At 32.5% G+C, this 18946-nt stretch overlaps 1 protein-coding gene across 13 annotated transcripts in view; it reads right to left on the reverse strand.

Moving 5' to 3' along the window:
• LOC118181291 (FMRFamide receptor-like) overlaps window positions 1-18946 on the reverse strand; it is a 647035-nt gene that overhangs the window by 68005 nt on the left and 560084 nt on the right. For all 13 annotated transcript variants that reach the window (XM_085806839.1, XM_085806834.1, XM_085806838.1 and 10 more), the window contains one exon: window positions 13197-13257. The gene's annotated coding sequence lies outside the window, so the exon portion shown is untranslated. The remainder of the gene's footprint in view (window positions 1-13196; window positions 13258-18946) is intronic.

The following is an 18946-nucleotide window of genomic DNA, read 5'->3' on the forward strand; positions in this document are numbered from 1 at the left end:
ATTAAATTTTCTTTCGCTTGAGCAGGCCACGAAATTAAATTTACAGACATGCTTTGATTACGTATGCCGAATTAAAAGAATTTATTTTTTTTTTCACTTAAACAAAACGCATAACACATTACTGTTCAACAAAAATTAAGTTGATGACATTTTGTTTTGATGCAAAATAATATTGTAGACATAAATAACATAAACTGACATAAAATAATGATAAATATTCTTCTTGAAGTAGTATACAAGCAAACGAAAATATTAAAATCATATAAAAATAGACTAGATTAAGAGGACATTGATCGAGCATAGGAATAAATTGAGCGAGTTTGATTTTACTTGGCATGGCATAAAGAAATGTGATCCAGATATTTGAAATTCCGGATATCTGTAATCCCGATAATGAAACTCTACTTATATAAAAGAAAGTCCCCGGATACATATTATCGAGTTTCCGGGCATTATGTATATAAGACAATATTTTTTATGCTACAAAAAATTTCTTCCGCATCGAAAATGACTGTCCTCATAAAATCTTGCAAATTTCTTGAGTCATTCAGTTTTATCCTTTATTTCACGGGCATATAGTTCGCGAACTGAAGAAAAAGAAATTTCAATTTTCCTGCTTCTGTTCTGAGCTCGTATACATGTCATATCACCTTTCTGTTGTTTTTTCATCGCGATATATAAAATGAAGTTCAAAATTCTTTCAGCATTCCCATGCCAAGCCTGGAATGGAAAAATCCCAATACAACCCGAAATAGCGAGATATTGGCTGCAGCTGTCACGTCAAGAATGCATATTTTTGAGCAGATCTGGCAAGTTATCTAACGCTATATAAGGCAGCTTTTATATCTCAGACAGTATCTCAGTGTCAGACTGCTTCAATATCAGAAATATCGTAGATTTCATTCCTTGTCTTAAAAGCCTCTATAGCTCAATATTTCTTTTTTTTTTTCCTGCTACATTACTTTACATTACATTACCAAAGTATTTATCGTCTATAAAGCATGGCAAACGCTACAAATCAGAGATACATACTTCTCACTTACTTCCAAACTGCCAGTTCTCAGAAAATATTATTTGCATTTGATGTGGTGTAAGATCTCTGATTTAAAATTAAAAGACTGCATTGCTTAATTAGTTTAGAGTTTAAAAGCGTATACATACTTTTTAATAATTGATATCTTTATTCGCATTAATATCGATAACTAAAGCTTTCCATTTTGATTTGAGGGGGCCGTTGCGTTAGATTAATCTATTAGAACATTTATAAAACATACGGCCTGACAAGTTTATCTGCTCAAGCGATGCAACATCTTTGATTTAATTATTCACGCCTGGAAAACAGATAAAGCGCAAAGTACTGTGATTCCAAATGACATCATATCGTTAATTATCCTTTAGATAGTAATTGTAATTGCTTCAACGATTTACAAAGAATGAACTATCTTCATTTGATGATTCTAATAATATATTCAACTTTTACATTTTATGATGATATAGAGTTTGGTCGTGTTAAGTAATATAAACTAGATCCAAAACTCTAAAAGATAATATGCGAACGATCGCTTTGTCTTTTAAGCACCACCATAGATACAGGGAAAGGAAATATTAACTTAAATATAACTTAAGAGTCGGAACCAACTCGTGCTTCCAGAAGCCAACAATTACGACTTAAATTTAAAATAATTGATTAACTAGAGCTAGATTAAATAAGCTAGTCTAACGGAAGTTTCTAAAGGAAACTGGCTCGTATACACGTTACACACGGGGAAAACCACGAAAAAGCCCATGCAGGCAGCCCGTTCACAGGATTCGAACCTCGGACCAAACTACAAGTGTTCAGCGTCTTTACCGCTCGGCCGCTGGTGGGGCCACAACGTGGCCTTCATCACGAAGAACATGCTCTGATTCTATGCTCTAAAACCTTCCTTTAATTAGACTCTTCTTTTTGTTGTTTCTGTTGCTGTTCCTCCGCATTCTGACCAAGTCAGGCAAGATCCAAAGATGGGTCGAGTAGAAGGAGGGGATTTGGCATAAATCTCCTCCCTAGAGAGGTACCAAACAGTTCAAAATATGTTCGACAGAACGTCATGTACTCGGCACTAGGCGTGCTAGCCGAGTACCAATGACAGGAGTACCAGTGATAGGGGCCATAAGCCATTCCGTCATCACTTGTGATTTTTCAAAGTTTATTTTGTTGTTGTTTCTTCTTTCTATTCATTTGAATATCCAGCAAGCTAGAAATTTAAGGGAAAATGAAAATTAGAAGATAGTCAATTAAGATAAAATATCTAATTAGGGGACTTAAATGATATCTTATATTGGATTTAGCTGACGTAGTGTAATGCATCCAACCAATGGTTTTATGAATATTTATAAACGAATTTTTTTAACGATATATTTCACATACAAAGTTGCAGAATAATGTTTGTGATCTTACTAATCATGAGAACCTTTGATATCCAATTGGCATAAATGGATTTTCTTCCTGAATTTTATCGGATAAATTTGAAGATTTAAAAATGAAAATCTGAAGTCATTAGCGTCCAATGTGAGAATTATAGCTTCTGAATATTTGTAACTTCTGACTTCTTCATTTTACTTCTATAAAGGCATTCATTAGACCAATAAAAGCTAAAAAATCAAATTTAAAAATATTTTTATTTGATATTCTAAAAACCGAGAAGGCTAGAAGACTAAGCAAGCAGCAAAAGCATTGCTAAGCATCGGGCAAAACTTCATATTAAAAACGAATACATTATATACAATCTTTCCATTATGGCAGTAATGATGCTTAAAAAAGTATCAGTTATACTAGCCGCCACATAAGCTGGTGAAACATTTTGACATATGCTGTTAGTTATTTCACCACGGATTGCATACGTCAAAAATCTTATACGGTCTGGCCTTCTTACGTAGCTTAAAATTAGACCAGAACCCTAAAAAACAACTGGGACCACGATGTAAGTACCACAGAGATTGGGAAAAGGTGTAAAGGACTCTTTATTAATACAGATAAATTTTAAAAGGCTGCGCAAACTCGTGCTTACAGAAGCCAATAGCTTTGGCTTTAAATCGAAGGTAACGGATGAACTCAAACTAATAAAATTTAAATATAGCCTAACGGGTTCACAGTTTAACAAGTGCGCAGGTTGGCTCTTACCTAAGTCGGCGTAAAGAAACCTAATGGTAAAAGCAACTCAACGCCCAGAAAAATAATCGCTAGAGAATCAAAGTTAGCAACGTGGTCTTCAAGTAGGCTGGAACACATTCTGATTCTTTAAATGCTGTATAGACAGCTCAATATGTAATTTGAACATCGTGTGAGCTAGAAATTTATATTCTGGCAGAGAAATGGAAATGAGGCTGGTAGAAAAGGAAATTAATACAAAATAGCGGGCTAGAAAGTTAAATGATATTCTACAGTATTTTTCTTGGATTTATCAGTGGTGCATTTACGTAGTAGAAGAAACATATGCACGATATAAAAGCAAGTGTTCCAGAACTTAAAAATATTTTGATTGGCAAATATTGCACTAGCTATATTACCTGGAATAAATAAGTGGTTTCCATGCTGTATAAACAGCTCAATATGTAACTAAACTCAATATATTTTCCGGTTAACTTTGATTGGTTATTTAAGAAATGATGTCAGATATTACTAATGCCAAACTAGTTATCACTCTGACATCAAAAACATGAGAAAGTACATTTTATAGACATTCTTGAATTAATGAATGAATTAACGTCAATGAATTAAAATTGTTGATACTTTCATGAATTTAACGGTAATATAAATGACATTTTTGGTTTTATAAATGACATTTGACTGTATTATAAATAATATAAATGACATACATTTATTTCTGAAGCAAAGAGTTCAAATTATCCACACGTAAGTAAGAAAAAAATTAGATTTCTATCCTCACAGGGAACTTCTTTCATTGATTTGAAGCAAAAAAATAACAAGATATAGAAAACAGAATATGATAAAATTCTCAAAGCGATAAAAGGAGAAGATGAAATATAAATTTTCAGAGACGAAGATTATCTGAAAAGACCAGTATCGTTAGAATACTTCATCTACACTTGAACAACTTTCCAAAGATGGGTACCAAATGGCATTTTCCTTCCTCACCATTTTAAATTTTTCCGTTTAAAAGCACTAAGAAGAATTTCTGAGCATGATGGAGCATTATTGGACGACAGATGGCGCTGTGAATAAAAGCGTATCGAGCACTTTCAAAATGCTATAGCATGAGAGTAATTTTTTAAAACGATTCAGTAAATGAATTCCACAGTGATAGGTAATGCGGTATGAAATGAATACTATATTTTATTTACTTGTTTCAAAATATCCACTTAGCAATGCGAAGCATATACATGTTCATAAACAGAATTCTAATACTTATAAAAGCATCTGAAAACCTATTTCAATAGCGCACTGAAATGAGCAACAAGCGGTGGTAATAATGCAAAATGTAAAATGTCAAAATAAAACATGAATAGGAAAAGGAAAAAGAAATTACATCTTTCGCGTAATCTTCATCAGAAGTTTGGTGCAACGAGTGAAGTAAATACATGTTTCTGAACGAAACAAGATACAAATTAAAGTTTAATACTTTAAATAATCTGAAAAATTCATCAATCATAAATTAATCAAATTTGATCAAATTTAAAGAGATTATTTTAAGTATTAAACATTAATTTTTTGTTTGTAAGTTCGAGATCTCCGCGACTTTAAGACCGTAATTTTCAGATCTGTAATGTTTTAAATCATCACAACCTCGAGTGCATACCTTCAAATAACAATATCTGAAATTTCATTTCGAGTGGTTGAGCGAATTGGCCGCTGGGAGTTCATATATCAGGGAAGTTTTTTTATGACCACTCACTCTCTCTCTGTTTCAATTATATATATATATATATATATATATATAATATAGAGAGAGAGCTGGACATTACATATATATATATATATATATATATATGTATGTATAATCGAGAGATAACAGTTAAATCAGAAAGGAAGTACACAGATTAAAATTGGAACAAAAATAAAACAATTCAAAAAACAACATTAACATGTCAAATTGCAGAATGAAATATTTTTTGCTAGACAAAAGTATACTATCCTGGAAGTTAAAAGAACTATTGTAACGGAAAATATTTTGCAAATAAATCAAAGAATTAGTCAATCTTATCATTTACAATAATCTTTAAAAAAACCCATTAAATTAAAAAAAAATTAAGAAAAACGCAAAAAGCAGAATGTAAATTAATTATTCGTTGTTTAATGTTCCAATTAGACACATCAGGAGATAATTACTTAAAGCATTAAACAAGAACGATTTAGAAATCCTGAATACACGTTTCGTCTTTTTTGACTATTTGATTACACAAATTAAAAATAATATACAAGCATACTTTATAAAAACTAATCCCCATTGAGAAATAGTCAAATTAATTACGCAATGTCAAAAATATACCCAACCTAACCCATATATATATATATAAATAATTAAAGCACAATTTTGAAAGCACTGATGTAAGAACACTGAAATGTAGAAGCGTAGCAGTGTTGTTTAGCGTACATACTTCATCTATACTGAAGAGAACGAATTCTGATGGCGCAGTATGCTAATATGTTGACTTCGTAATATCTAAGAAACTTGGCAGTCGAGGCAGTTTTAATTCCATTTTCATTTGCAATTGATATCTGTGGCCACAGTTCAATCGTGCCTATTCAAGAAGAATTACATTTTTGATATTATTGCGATAGGAAGTGAGCGCAACGAAACAACGACAAAGCAGCACAGAGATTAAAGCTGAAAGTGGCGCATTTATGTAATAGGCAGGCAGGAGAAAAGTTTTGGTTTAAGTTAGAAAAGTTTTAGTTCCCAAGAGTTACGTCTTCAGCGTTGCGCAGGGCATGCAAAATGGAATGATCTAGAAATGACGCAATCCAGAGAAATTATTACGATTTTTAGAACAGAGAGGGAGAATAAAATAGTTACCGTTAGTTTAAATTATAATTTTGATTTACATATTCTTTTTATCTTACATGTATATAAGAAAGAGAAAATATATAAAAGCAAACAACTAATTTTAATTGGCGGTAACCCCTTTTATTTCATATTTAATTTGCGGACTTCCTTTCTCTACCTTAGAAATAGCGCCATAAGTCTAAATTGCGTCATTCAAATTAATCATGCGATCTTACGTAACCCTTAATGCAGATACCAATCACTAAATTGTAAACCAAAACTTAACACTGAAACTTTTGCCTCCCTCCATACTTCCTTTGCATTACTACTACGACACTCTTACTCTTTTCGCTTAAGCTTTCATCCTGTTATGATGCTTTGCTTTAATCATCTATGTGCTGCTATGATAGCTTCTAACTATGATAGCTATGATAGTTTCAAAATTGTGAATGTTCTGGAAGTGGGCACGATTGGAGTGCCAAGTGAATTGTCGTCACGAAATGTGAATTTAAATAAATCTGGAATTTAATTCGTCTCAACTGCTTATTCTTCAAACTGGATGGACGCTAAGAGCATCACGTATCTACGCCATTTTTGCGCAGCTACGTCTTAGTGTTCTTACATTCAATGCTTCTAAAATTCTGCTATCATTACATATATGTATAATTATTGATGTACATTACTTACTTATTCTATTCTCTATGAAACTAACACTGATCTAAGACATCGAAACGTAGTAAATGTTATGATGTAGCTAGGCGTCACAATTATGATGGGGAAAAACTCAAATAATGACCTCGTTGCTTTAAAAATACTAATATGTAAATATATTTTATGGAGGTGTAAACTAAATTATAATTCATGCGTTTGCTTAAAATTGCCTTATACACATTTTTATAGTTTTATGTCTGGAAAGTAGCTACCAAAAATTATCCAGAATAATTTCTTCAGATATTCATTTCTTGATACGCAATTAATTCGGATTAACTGTTTTCTGTTCTATGTAGTTTTTCTCCCTACACTAAAATATGGAATGGTGTTCCAACGAAAGAGAACTTTAAAACTTAAAAAAACTTTGAAAGCTAAAGGATGATCATTAGAATGTTATCAATGAAAGAGCTTTATCTTCGAAAATGATTTGAAGTGAACACTGATGCTTGAATCTCACTTTCATATGACAAATTTTCACATAGCATGGTTAAAATATTATACAAATTTTAAAACTGTTTTCTTCCTTAAAGACTACCAACAGATACAATACACAAGGGTTAATTTTATGCTTATGGAATTACTTGTCTTTTGCCCAGGAAAATAAGTACAGCGAGCTGCTTTATAATCTCTGACGAAGAGAAATCTGCTTTCTGTCCAAATAGTAAAGTTCTTCGGGGAGTATCGATGCCAAGCAGTAAGTAGCAGTATTTTTAATCTATGGCTTGGAAAGTCCATATTAATCTGCTATAAACCTTGTTATTAGGGCAATAAAGATACGCTCAGTTGTGAGGCAATCTGAATTCTCTGATATACCACGATGGCATCATTAATAATACGACGATGCAGCTTTATGTGGTTGAACTACTGTAGCTTTTGGTTTCCGGATGAGAATGAGAGTAATTCTAAATGTCGGCTAGAGCTTAAACCTCGCAGACTGAAGATTGCCTAAAATTTATCGTTCTATCCGCAATCATCTGATCTTCTTACATACGGGCTACATACTCAGACAGGATATGAATAGTAATAATTTCTAACAGTAAATAGCCGTTCGATGCCTTGTTGCGAAAACTTAACTTCAAATTTTCTAGTAGTATTATTAAAACTTTATTCTTTAATGATTTATATGAATTATATTGTAGCATTTGATTTAAATATTACTGAAATATAAGGAAATGTTTCATATGCGTTTAGCAAAGCTAGTAGAACTGGCGTAATTTTAATCTTGTACGTATTAATAGCAAATACGAAGTAATTTGTATAGGTGCTGATTTGCAATTTAGTACGGGCCATAGCTTCTTCGAGCCCATAAAACTAGCTACAAGTTTGTTACATTTTCTATCCCTTTTATAAGCACAACGAGTATGTAAATTTGCATCATTATTAATACCTTAGCCGTTTGTACTATTGCATTCCCTTTGCATTATTACCAATAGTTCCCCGTTCCTAAGGGGCTGTTGAGAATTTTTGCTCAGTCTTATTCACCACAACGCTCAAAAAGATGTCAAGAGGATAATAATGTAAGAGCGAGGAGCGTAGAAAACGTAGAGTCGTATCAAGGTCATGATCTCTACGTTCTATAAATGAGTGTATTGTGGGCTTGGCCCACGTTTCTGTGTCTTGTGGTACCCATGAGAATGCAGGTGGTTACCAAGCCTGCTGGAGTGTCACAGTTTCCTTCCGAGTCAAAGCTCTTGAGCAACATACACTGAAGTGACAAAAGTCATGGGATAGCAATATGCAAATATACAGATGGCAGTAGTATCGCGTAGAAAATGTATAAATGCAAAGTGCTTTGGCAGGGCTTTCATTTGTGTTCAAGTTATTCATGTGAAGAGGCTTTGACGTGATTATGGCCCCACGACGAGAATTAACAGACTTTGAACGCGGAATGGTAGTTGGAGCTAGACGCATGGGTCATTCCATTTCGGATATCGTTAGGGAATTCAACATTCCGAGATCCACAGGGTGAAGAGTGTGCCGAGAGTATCTAATTTCAGGCATAACATCCCACCATGTGCAGTGGCCGACCACCTGCACTTAACGACCGAGACCAGCGACGTCTGCGTAGAGTTGTCAATGTTCACAGACAAGCAACACTGCGTCAAATAACCGCAGAAATCAATGTGGGACGTACGAGGGATGTGTCCGATAGGACAGTGCGGCGAAATTTGTCTTCCTTGGGCTATGCCAGCAGAAGATCGACTCGAATGCCTTTACTGACAGCACGACATCGCCTGCAGCGACTCTCGTGGGCTCGTGAGCATATCGGTTAAACGAATGGAAAGCCGTGGCTTGGTCAGATGAGTCACGATTTCAGTTGGTAAGAGCTGATGGTAGGATTCGAGTGTGGCGCAGACTCCACGAAGCCATGGACCCAAGTTGTCAACAAGGAACTGTTCAAGCTGGTGGTGGTTCCATAATGGTCTGGGCTGTTTTTACATGGCATGGACTCGGTCCTCTGGTGCAACGGAACCGATCATTGACTGGAAATGGATACCTTCAGCTACTTGGAGATCACTTACAGCCATTCATGGACTTCACGTACTCAAACAACGATGGGACTTTTATGGATGTCAATGCGCCATGTCACCGGGCCACAATTGTTCGCGATTGGTCAGAACATTCTGGACAATTCCAGCGAATGATCTGGCCACCTAGATCGCCCGACATGAATCCCATCGAACATTTATGGGACATCATCGAGAGGTCAGTTCGTGCCCAAAACCCTGCACCGTCAACACTTTCACAATTATGGAAGTCTATAGAGGCAGCATAGCTCAATACTCCTGCAGGGGACTTCCAACGACTTATACCCATGCCACGTCGAGTTGCTGCACTTCGTCGGGCAAAAGGAGGACCGACAAAATATTAGAAGGTATCCCATGACTTTTGTCACTTCAGTGTATGTTACACCCTATACGAAACATGACATATTCCAATGTGTTGATTAAAAACCAACACATTGGGTTTTTAATAAACATATTGATGAATATGTCATGCTTCCTATAGTATATGATATACGCTGCTCATTATAAACATCTTATGCCCTATGACATTCTCCAACACTTTCGAAATCAACACTGAATTTTAATTCATTTTAATATCAAAAAGTTTTAATATCAATAAGATTAAAATAGTTCACAAAAAAGAGTCTTTTTTTAAGATTTAAACATTTATTTTTTATATCCTAACCCCCAGCAAATAAATTGATTTTCAATTGAAATCAATTGATTATCAATCATTTAAAAATCAAATATCTCAGTTCTGACCCATTTTGAATTTTTAAAATGGGTCAGATCTTAATTTACAATTAAATCGTAATTTTGATTTTATATTGTGAAGATACGTAAGTCAGCATATAGATGACTCCCAAAATTAAACAATATCAAATGACACCGAAAAAATAAAACATGGTACGTACTTCGCAAAAGATTCAGGCGGGAGATTAAACTATGTAAATATTCCGATATAATCATTGTTTCTTTAAACCTCCGTAACAGGGATAAACAGTTTCCGTTAGATAAAAGTGTAATTGGCATAAGTTAAAGTTTTTTTGTTTGAAAAATGAGTGGTTTAAGATTCTTCTAATTCATACGTATATTGTAAATCCACTACGCCTTTATAATTAAATATGTAATTTCCTTTGTTAATTTTCTTGTTTGTTTTATCATAAATACCTCCGTGACTTTTTTTTAAAGAAAACACTCTTTTTATTTATCATCTAGCTCATGTTTTACTATACAAGATCTCCATATTTAGTTTGAATTTTTTTTAATAAAATCTGATTATATTTCTCAGGATAATTTTTCAATTTTAATGTTTTAGGATAATATCCGAGGCTATTGAGTTTTTCTATTTATTAGAAAACAGTTTTTAAATAATTTTATTTAGGATAGCTATAAAACGAGAATACAAAAAGTATATCATTATATTTTATAAACAAAATCTACAATATGATTATTATCTCCTATATTGCATCTCCATGCATAATAGGCTTTAATATTATCAAATTCATTTCTAAACAATGAGAAATTATATAGGTTTAAATTTAAGATTTTACACTATTTTATAGTATAAGATTCATTACCTTTATAACTTTCTGAATATTTAATATTTTCACTTTTCTCATTTTGATATTTTTAAGGGTGAGAAATATTTCCCGTCTGAATATTTTAAAAATAAGTATTATTTTCATTTTCTAGTGTCGTTTGATATTTTTTAATTTTGGAGTCATCAATATGCTGATTCACGTATCTTCAAAATATAAATCAAAATTATCGAATTTAAGTCTGACTCAAAATGGGTCGCAATTATAATAAAAGCCAGACCTTTGAATCTTTTACAAAATATATAATAGTTTCACTTTTTTAGTGTCATTTAATATTTTTTAATTTTTAGAACGCAGAAATGTTTAAAAATAAACCTGTTTTTAACTATTTAATTTTTTTTGTCTTTATTAACTTTTTTATATTAAAATGAACTAAAATTCAGGGTCAATTTCGAGAGTGTCATAACATGAAATGAAATATTTACAATGAGCAGCGTATGTCATATACTTCCGAAAACACGACATATTTATCAATATTTCGATTAAAAATCAACATATTATGAATATATCATGCGTCCTATACTGTATGACATATATTGCTATCTTCTATGAACGGTAAGACTCTAGAGTTTTCAGTATCCACGGAATAATCGAGCGCTTAAGCTAAAGACTGAATGTTGCTGGTAAACATTTGCGACCTATAGAAACTGAATGAGACATTTAATTCCAAACTTTGTGACATCTTTTGGATTTTTGATTGATAAAACAATTGTTATCGCTTTCTTCAAGGGATCGGTTGATAATGAATTTGAATAATTCGAGGTTGCTTTTGTTTTCTTCATTTTCTATCATAAATGTTATTCCTTACTGATTTACAAGTATGCAGCACTTTTTAATTCATAATTTTGTTACATATGATATGCCAAAAGCATTTTCATACAAATAGTATGTATTTTTTCAAATACTGTAAACATTCCCACGCGGTTTTATTGCTTTACTAGAATACATTATCACCGAATAAGAAATATTTTTCAATTTTAATTGATGGCAATAACATCAGAGTTGGCTACCCGCCAATACGTTAAGCCGTGATTTTGTAAGGTCTTTTCGCTGGAGGGTGGGACGATTATATTGCACAGCACTTTTTTACGATAATCATCGAAGCAGTGTTCATCACTCAATCTATTAGCATTAGAAACCTTTATCTAATCTGATATTTAATTTTTATTTATGTACAAACGCAAACTTATTTTTGCTCTTTGATTTAGGTAAGATCCCTAAATATCATCTCAAACTTTAAAATTGAACACCTCGATTAATATTTATAGTGCGGGAGTCAAATCTTTTTGTTTTATTTTATAGAATGAGTCTAAACTTCTACTAAGTATAACTACAGGAGTTGGGGGACTATATACAAATTTTGAATTTATTGTTTTTATAAAAGTCATTGTTTACATCAAAAAATGACCAACAGCTGTGAAAATAAACGCATCGTAACGCGTTTTAGAGACACTGCGCATACTTGAACAAAGGGTAAAACTGAATTAAGTCCTTAACCTTCTCACTGTTCCGCCCACCAGCGACCGAGTGGTAAAGTCACTGAACACTGGTAGTTCGGTCCGAGTTTCGAATCCCGCGAATGGGCTGATTGCATTGACGTTTTCGTGGTTTTCCCCATGTGTAACGTGTATACGAGCCAGTTTCCCTTAAAAAGTCCTCCACGAAGGCATCTCTCCCTTTAAGCAGATAGGTCTCGTGTGCTTTGCCATAATTGAATAATCCAATTCTCACTGTTCCCCCCCCCCCCGAGTCAGACTAGTCCATTTGAAAAGTGTCACCAGCAGCTTTGAACGGTTTTAATGATTCAAATATTGCCAAAAGATTAATGGTCATCTTAAATACCCAAATGAATGCGTAAAATGTGTGTATTTACATGTTGAATGAGGTTTCAAAAGTTAGTTCAACGCTTCTGACGATACCTTTACCATTTAACGGTTTGTCCCGAGTATCGTCAGCAACTTTGAACTAGCTTTAGACCTTACTACAGCATATACTATCTATATACTCTACATGCATATTTTCCCACTTATTTGTGTACTTAAGTTGGCCACTGATATCATTAAAATCGTTCAAAGAAACTGACGACACTTTTCAAATTGATGAGCCTTTCTCAGAAAATGGTTAAATAATTTTGAGAAAATAATCAAATGAGAACATATTCATGTCATTGAGAGCTTCTGTATTAGATATTTAGAAACAATTAGGAATTATTTAGAATTTAAGAATAATTAATTAAGCTATGAATATAAAAATCAGTTGTAATAATAAATTCAGTTGGTTTCCGAAACTATCACTGACATTAAATACGAATACAAATTAATTAATAAAAAAGGAGTGGAAGCGCATGCAAAATCATAATACATTCTTCTAACAATAAGATAATGAAATTTTACCTTTTTAGGTTCGGTAAGTTTTCAAACTTTTTTCTGCCAAATCATCAGTGTGTCATCATTTCTATTTGAATAAAAATAAGTTTAGTAATTACTTATAAGAATAATTAGCATAAGTTAAACCATACACACACATACATACACTTAATGTATTCTTACATATTGGGGCAATTAATTATACTAATCCTATAAGCATTATCAGAGCACTAAAGAAAAACTCTGAAAATGAAGTGTATAATATAAAATAGTAGAAATATGCGTTATTAATTCTGCTAATCAAATACATAATTTTCTCTTAAAAACTTGCAAACGATTGCTGTAAGTAATCTTACGCCTCATGGAATAAGAACTCACAAAGCTTCAAAATTTCGTAGGTTTTAACATTTATTTTTCTTTTATAAGTAACTGCGATTATTTCTTTTCATCTCTTTAAAAAAGTGAATGTGATATCAACGACATTATCAAAAGCTTATCATATCTACCTCTAATTCTGTAAACACGCATCTTATACCCACAGGAATATGTTCAAATTTAGATAATTCGAATTAATTGTAATGCAGAATATTAATAATGCATTGAACCAGCAATGAAAGTAGAAATGCTAGATACGTGTGAAGCATTATATACAATTTTTCACAAAACATCTGAGGTAACTAGTCATCAGAGATCGGATATATTATCTTTAATAGTAAGAGTAGTAACAAGACACTAATTAGGAAAAATTAGCAATGCGTAGCATTTTCGAAAATGTTTTTGAATTTTAAATGTAAACCATTCTTTGAAGACTTTATGAATTCCCAACATAAGATGTAATGCACAGGAAACTTAAAATTATTATTCTGCAATAATCCAATGATATATATATAATTTCGTTTCTCTCATATTTTAAGTTGTATAAAAATATTGAATAGTAATTAACTATTTAAAAGAAAGAGTTAACTCTCTGCCAATAACAGTTTTCAAAGTACGAAACATTTGTGAATAACAGAAACAACACTATTTATCTTGAATATGTGACTATCATATCATATAGTATAAACACTATACCATATAAAACAAATCTGATGTGGTCACCATATGACTTCTTGCACGGCTTATTAAATTATACACATTTTTTGCTACACTTCATTTAAGTTTACTTCCTCTAATTTCATTAGAGATGTACTTCTCATTCAATCAATTTAGTTCTCACTTTGCGGCAAGGCAAGCGTTCACAAAAACTCAAAATGTCTTTATTAAAAATTTTAAAATACAGAAATAACATAAAATACCAAATACAATTAAAAGTAGTTAAAGAAGCAATTTTTACAATTAAAATCATATTTCTATGTCAAAATAAGTAATTTGACCAACGTGCAATAAGACAAAATTTTCGGTGCACAAAATCGAAAGTTAACGTACATTCTGGGAGAGCTACCTGTTGAAATTGGTAAATACGATATGCGTTTATCAGTAATAAACCTGTTTTCTTTTTGCAGTGTAGGAGGTCCTCTTATTCCACAACCTGTGTAAAAAATACCGTGCAGATGACAGAATATAAGCTTGATTTTAGACATAAAATTAAGATAATTAGTTGTTTTCAAACAAATTATAAATAATTAGTAAAATACTTATATTATTCTTGTTCAGTAACACACATTTCTCTTGTTATATACTTATACTGACATGTAAATTATAATTTCACCTTGATAAGATTATAATCTACCTGTATTCAAGTATAGAAAAATTAAAAAAGATATACAAATCTCTCTCTCTCTCTCTATCTATCTATATATATATATAAGTTGCGACCATAAAGTAGTTGGATTATTTCTTATAAATAAGAAGCAAGAAATTAAAAATTATAAATAAGAAAATTTCTTATAAGTAAGAAATTTTGCTTTAACTTAGTACGTAACTATTAATTAAAAGCCATTTCCTGAAGCAACCATGCCTCGCCAGAACTTAATTGGTCAAACACAATCCACCAAATTCTTTCCTGGAACCATTTGCAACCACGTAACTAGTAAAATTAAGCTCCACACATATTTTCTACAGCACCAAAGAAAGACGAGTAGGGCATTTTTCTCTTCTAGTTCGCCTTGAGAAATTCTCCCAGATACATCACGCCCCGACAAAACGTCTCTTACGTAAATAATACATTTATCTACACTTTGGGTTGCATCCTAGTTTAAGGAGCAAATAAACAACAAATGACACCAATGCTCCAAGTCAAGCCTTTTTTTACAAAACTGCCGCATGTGTTTACCTCTTGCAACGAAATATATTTATGATAAATCCTTTTCCAAGCGTTAAGACAAAGAAGTCTTGTTTCAAGGACACATTCGATCCTTGGGCAGGTTGCTCGTGGCTCGCATATGATCAAGGGCTCACAAGTCACCAAGGAAACAGAAAACATTCTGTCTGCAACCTACACAAAGAGCGAAAAAATCCTCTTTTCACAATCTGATTGTTAAATTTTGACTGGCCTCTACCGCTCAAGCCATATACAAACACTAATAAGATCACAAATAAATGATTTTCTAGCCTCGTTAAATGTTTAAAGTTCTGTAGATCCGAAAATGTTGCTTGAGTAAATTCATATTATAATCCGAATAGGCATATTGAGTGTTTCGTTGGTTAAGACTTGAATTTTGTTGTCCCACCAAACCAACATTTTTCGTTTGGTACCACAGTTTACCGGATAGTTTTGATACTCTAACACAACGGTTTGGAAATACTGTTTCATTAACTTGAAGCTGTAAATGTGAAGTTTAACCTAACGTTTTTACGATGAGATCTGATGATTAACAAACTAACACAAATCTCATATTCTAGGTGCGCCAGTCTATCGCTCGGCTTAGAGTCCTATTATTTACATTACAGAAAGTGTTGATTTGATTGCATACGCGGTTGAAAGTTAGGCTTTACCATGTGTTCATATTCTGTTTGCAAACGCGGAATGCATATATATAATTAAATTTTAAATTCAGGAGAGAACTGGAGGGTTTTTAAGTGTTCCTTTCATGGCAGAATCACCCAGTTCATAGTCAAGAGAATAAACCAGAGTAATTGTGAATTTATGAAAGGATACCAAATGGTAACTAGATACTATTACTAATTAACATTCGTTAGCGGAAAGAGAAAATTAAATATTTTTGCTATTGCTGAGTAACTTTAACACAACGTACAATAACTAATTAACATAAGTTTGATTAAATGATTAAAAATGAAATAATGCCTTTACGTTAAGCATATAATAGGTATGTTATAAAATTTTTCCGAACTAGTCTATATATGGGGATTACTCCGAGTAGAGAATAATGCACATCTGGATACACACCATGTAGGGCATTATAAAATTGCACCGGTCGGGAACATTGTTTTGAAAATCATATCACAATTGGTGATCCCTCAATTCTTAACAGAGTATTCTTTTCCAATCAACAAAATCCAATTACCTTCAAACATATTTTCCCCAAATATGTCGCGTGATATTACAAATTCCTAGACAGTAGCAACGTATTGCTGTTAAATTCTGTAATTGATGCTACTTATATGAAACAAGAACGATTAAGCATACAGCACATGAAAGGCCAAGTCTTTAAAGGCGAATCTTAGCTAGAAACGCAGCGATTATACGAAACCCAGTGACATACATATGTGCGCAAATATGAGAACGGAAAGAACGCAAACTTAAGTTTTCGAGTAAATAGAAATGGCTGTATGCATTCTTTTTATGAGGTCTGCTTGTTCATTCCAACAGTTTTCGCCATTTTCTTTTTATCCCCGAGCAAATCTTTTCTCCGAAACTATATCCCTCTACAGTAACATAAATAGTTATCTTTTTCTGTTATATGAAACGAAAATAGTATTTTTGTTGATATGAAGCAACATTAACTGTCCACTGGAAGTCATAGCGCCTTTACGAACTTTTCATCTAATCCAACAAAAGTAGTACCAAACTGATGAACATACCAGTGTATCAGAGTAAAATGTATTAATCGCAACGAAACAAGATAAGCGAGAAGTTTGTAATTCCGGATGGTACCGTGGGTCTTGTTTTCAGTTATTCCTAATACTATAGCAAATTTTATTTAATGTAAAAATATATTTAACTTTTGTATTAAATACTTTGCATGCATGATTTTGTAATAAATTAAAGTTGGTTTAAATAATTTATTTTCATTAGCAATGATCTTTTTAACATGTGTTTTTCTGACCATCTTGTGCATATATGTTGAGGAAAGCAAGAATAGCTTTTCGAACATTGTGAAGGCCAAATGTTGAAATGTTCACTGCTTCTATTTTCGTATATGTATTCAATACTAGACTTTTATTTTACAACAAACGACCGCTGTGGTTGAATTAATGGATTATGTATTGATTACGTATCGATTAATAAGGATTATACCTTATTTACATGTTGCAATGTCTTTTAACCGCACAGTTAGCTTAAAAGCCTTATCAGTCCTACGGACGCGGAATGATATAAGAATTTTTTCATCAAAACGCGTTCTTCCTAGAAGTATGAAGGAATAATTCATACAATAGTCGGGTGCGTACGGCTTAGTTAATGGATTGAATGAACACAGAACTGATGATAGCTTGATAAAATTTATTTTTACCAAAATAAACATTTTACAGTTTTGGAACGTTTCAGAAAAGTACTCGTACAGATCTTCTCGCTATGACAGTCAATAGTTATTTATCGCTTCAAACTACTAAGAACATTAAATACAGGACACTATAAAATGTTTCAAATGCATAAACTCACACGCACAGTCACTCTTCATACTCTCAATACTTTAAGCTAATCTCTAAACTCAGCTCTGAACTAACTGAAAACTGATGCTGTTTTCGTTTTTATATAGTTTTGTCGTTTGCGTTTTTATATAATTTTCTCTCCAGCCGCTAGAAAATTTCCTGTACTTTCGACTTCTCAATATTGCTAGATGGCGTACACAATTACAGTTACACAGGATGGAACATAGTTACGGTTACATAAGATTTAGACCAGTTAGTTACAGAGAGCGGACCTAAATGTCGCCTCGTTTAACGATTTCTCCCTAAATTTGGTGAGATAAAATAGTCACCAAAGTCATCGTCAGCTTGGCGATATCTCACCAATTTACCGAAATATCCATTTACTTTAATGTTAAATAGAATTACTCCTGCAATCTTAATTTTCTTGCAGATCTTCCCCTCTTCAGATTTTCAAGTTACGTGATACAAAAAATACTATAAATATTAAATATAGCTTCAGTTAATTTACATATATATATAAAATCGCAACATCCTACAGAGAAGCAAAACTTCCTTCTGATTGGTTTAACTACGCGAACACAGCTTATAGCGCATTTTTTTTTTTCCAAAGTCATAAAATATTGCGAAGCAGATGGCTGAAAGCAGACTTTCTTTTAGTGTAAAAATCTGTTGTTGAAGATAGTTTTGAGAGGAAACGCATCTCTCGGAAGATGTTCGTATTGCTTTTCACTTCCGTAGGTCTAATTAGGCCATTAAACGAAAAAGAAATCTTATAATATATATATATATATATATATATATATATATATATATATATATACATATATATATAAAATCTTATCTGAAATTTTTCCTTCTGTAATTTGACTAATAATTAAATCATGTCATCCGATTAAACAAAAGTTAGCTTCTTTATATTCCTATGTTTTCCGTGCTCTTCAAGTTTGCTCCTCCAAACTATCCCTTGATGAAGAACTAAATTATTTAAAAGCAATAGCTGTTGACAG

The sequence above is a fragment of the Stegodyphus dumicola genome, chromosome 12, assembly GCF_044657685.1.
Source record: "Stegodyphus dumicola isolate Sdum_Otavi_A_Nest chromosome 12, ASM4465768v1".
NCBI classification, from domain to species: domain Eukaryota; kingdom Metazoa; phylum Arthropoda; class Arachnida; order Araneae; family Eresidae; genus Stegodyphus; species Stegodyphus dumicola.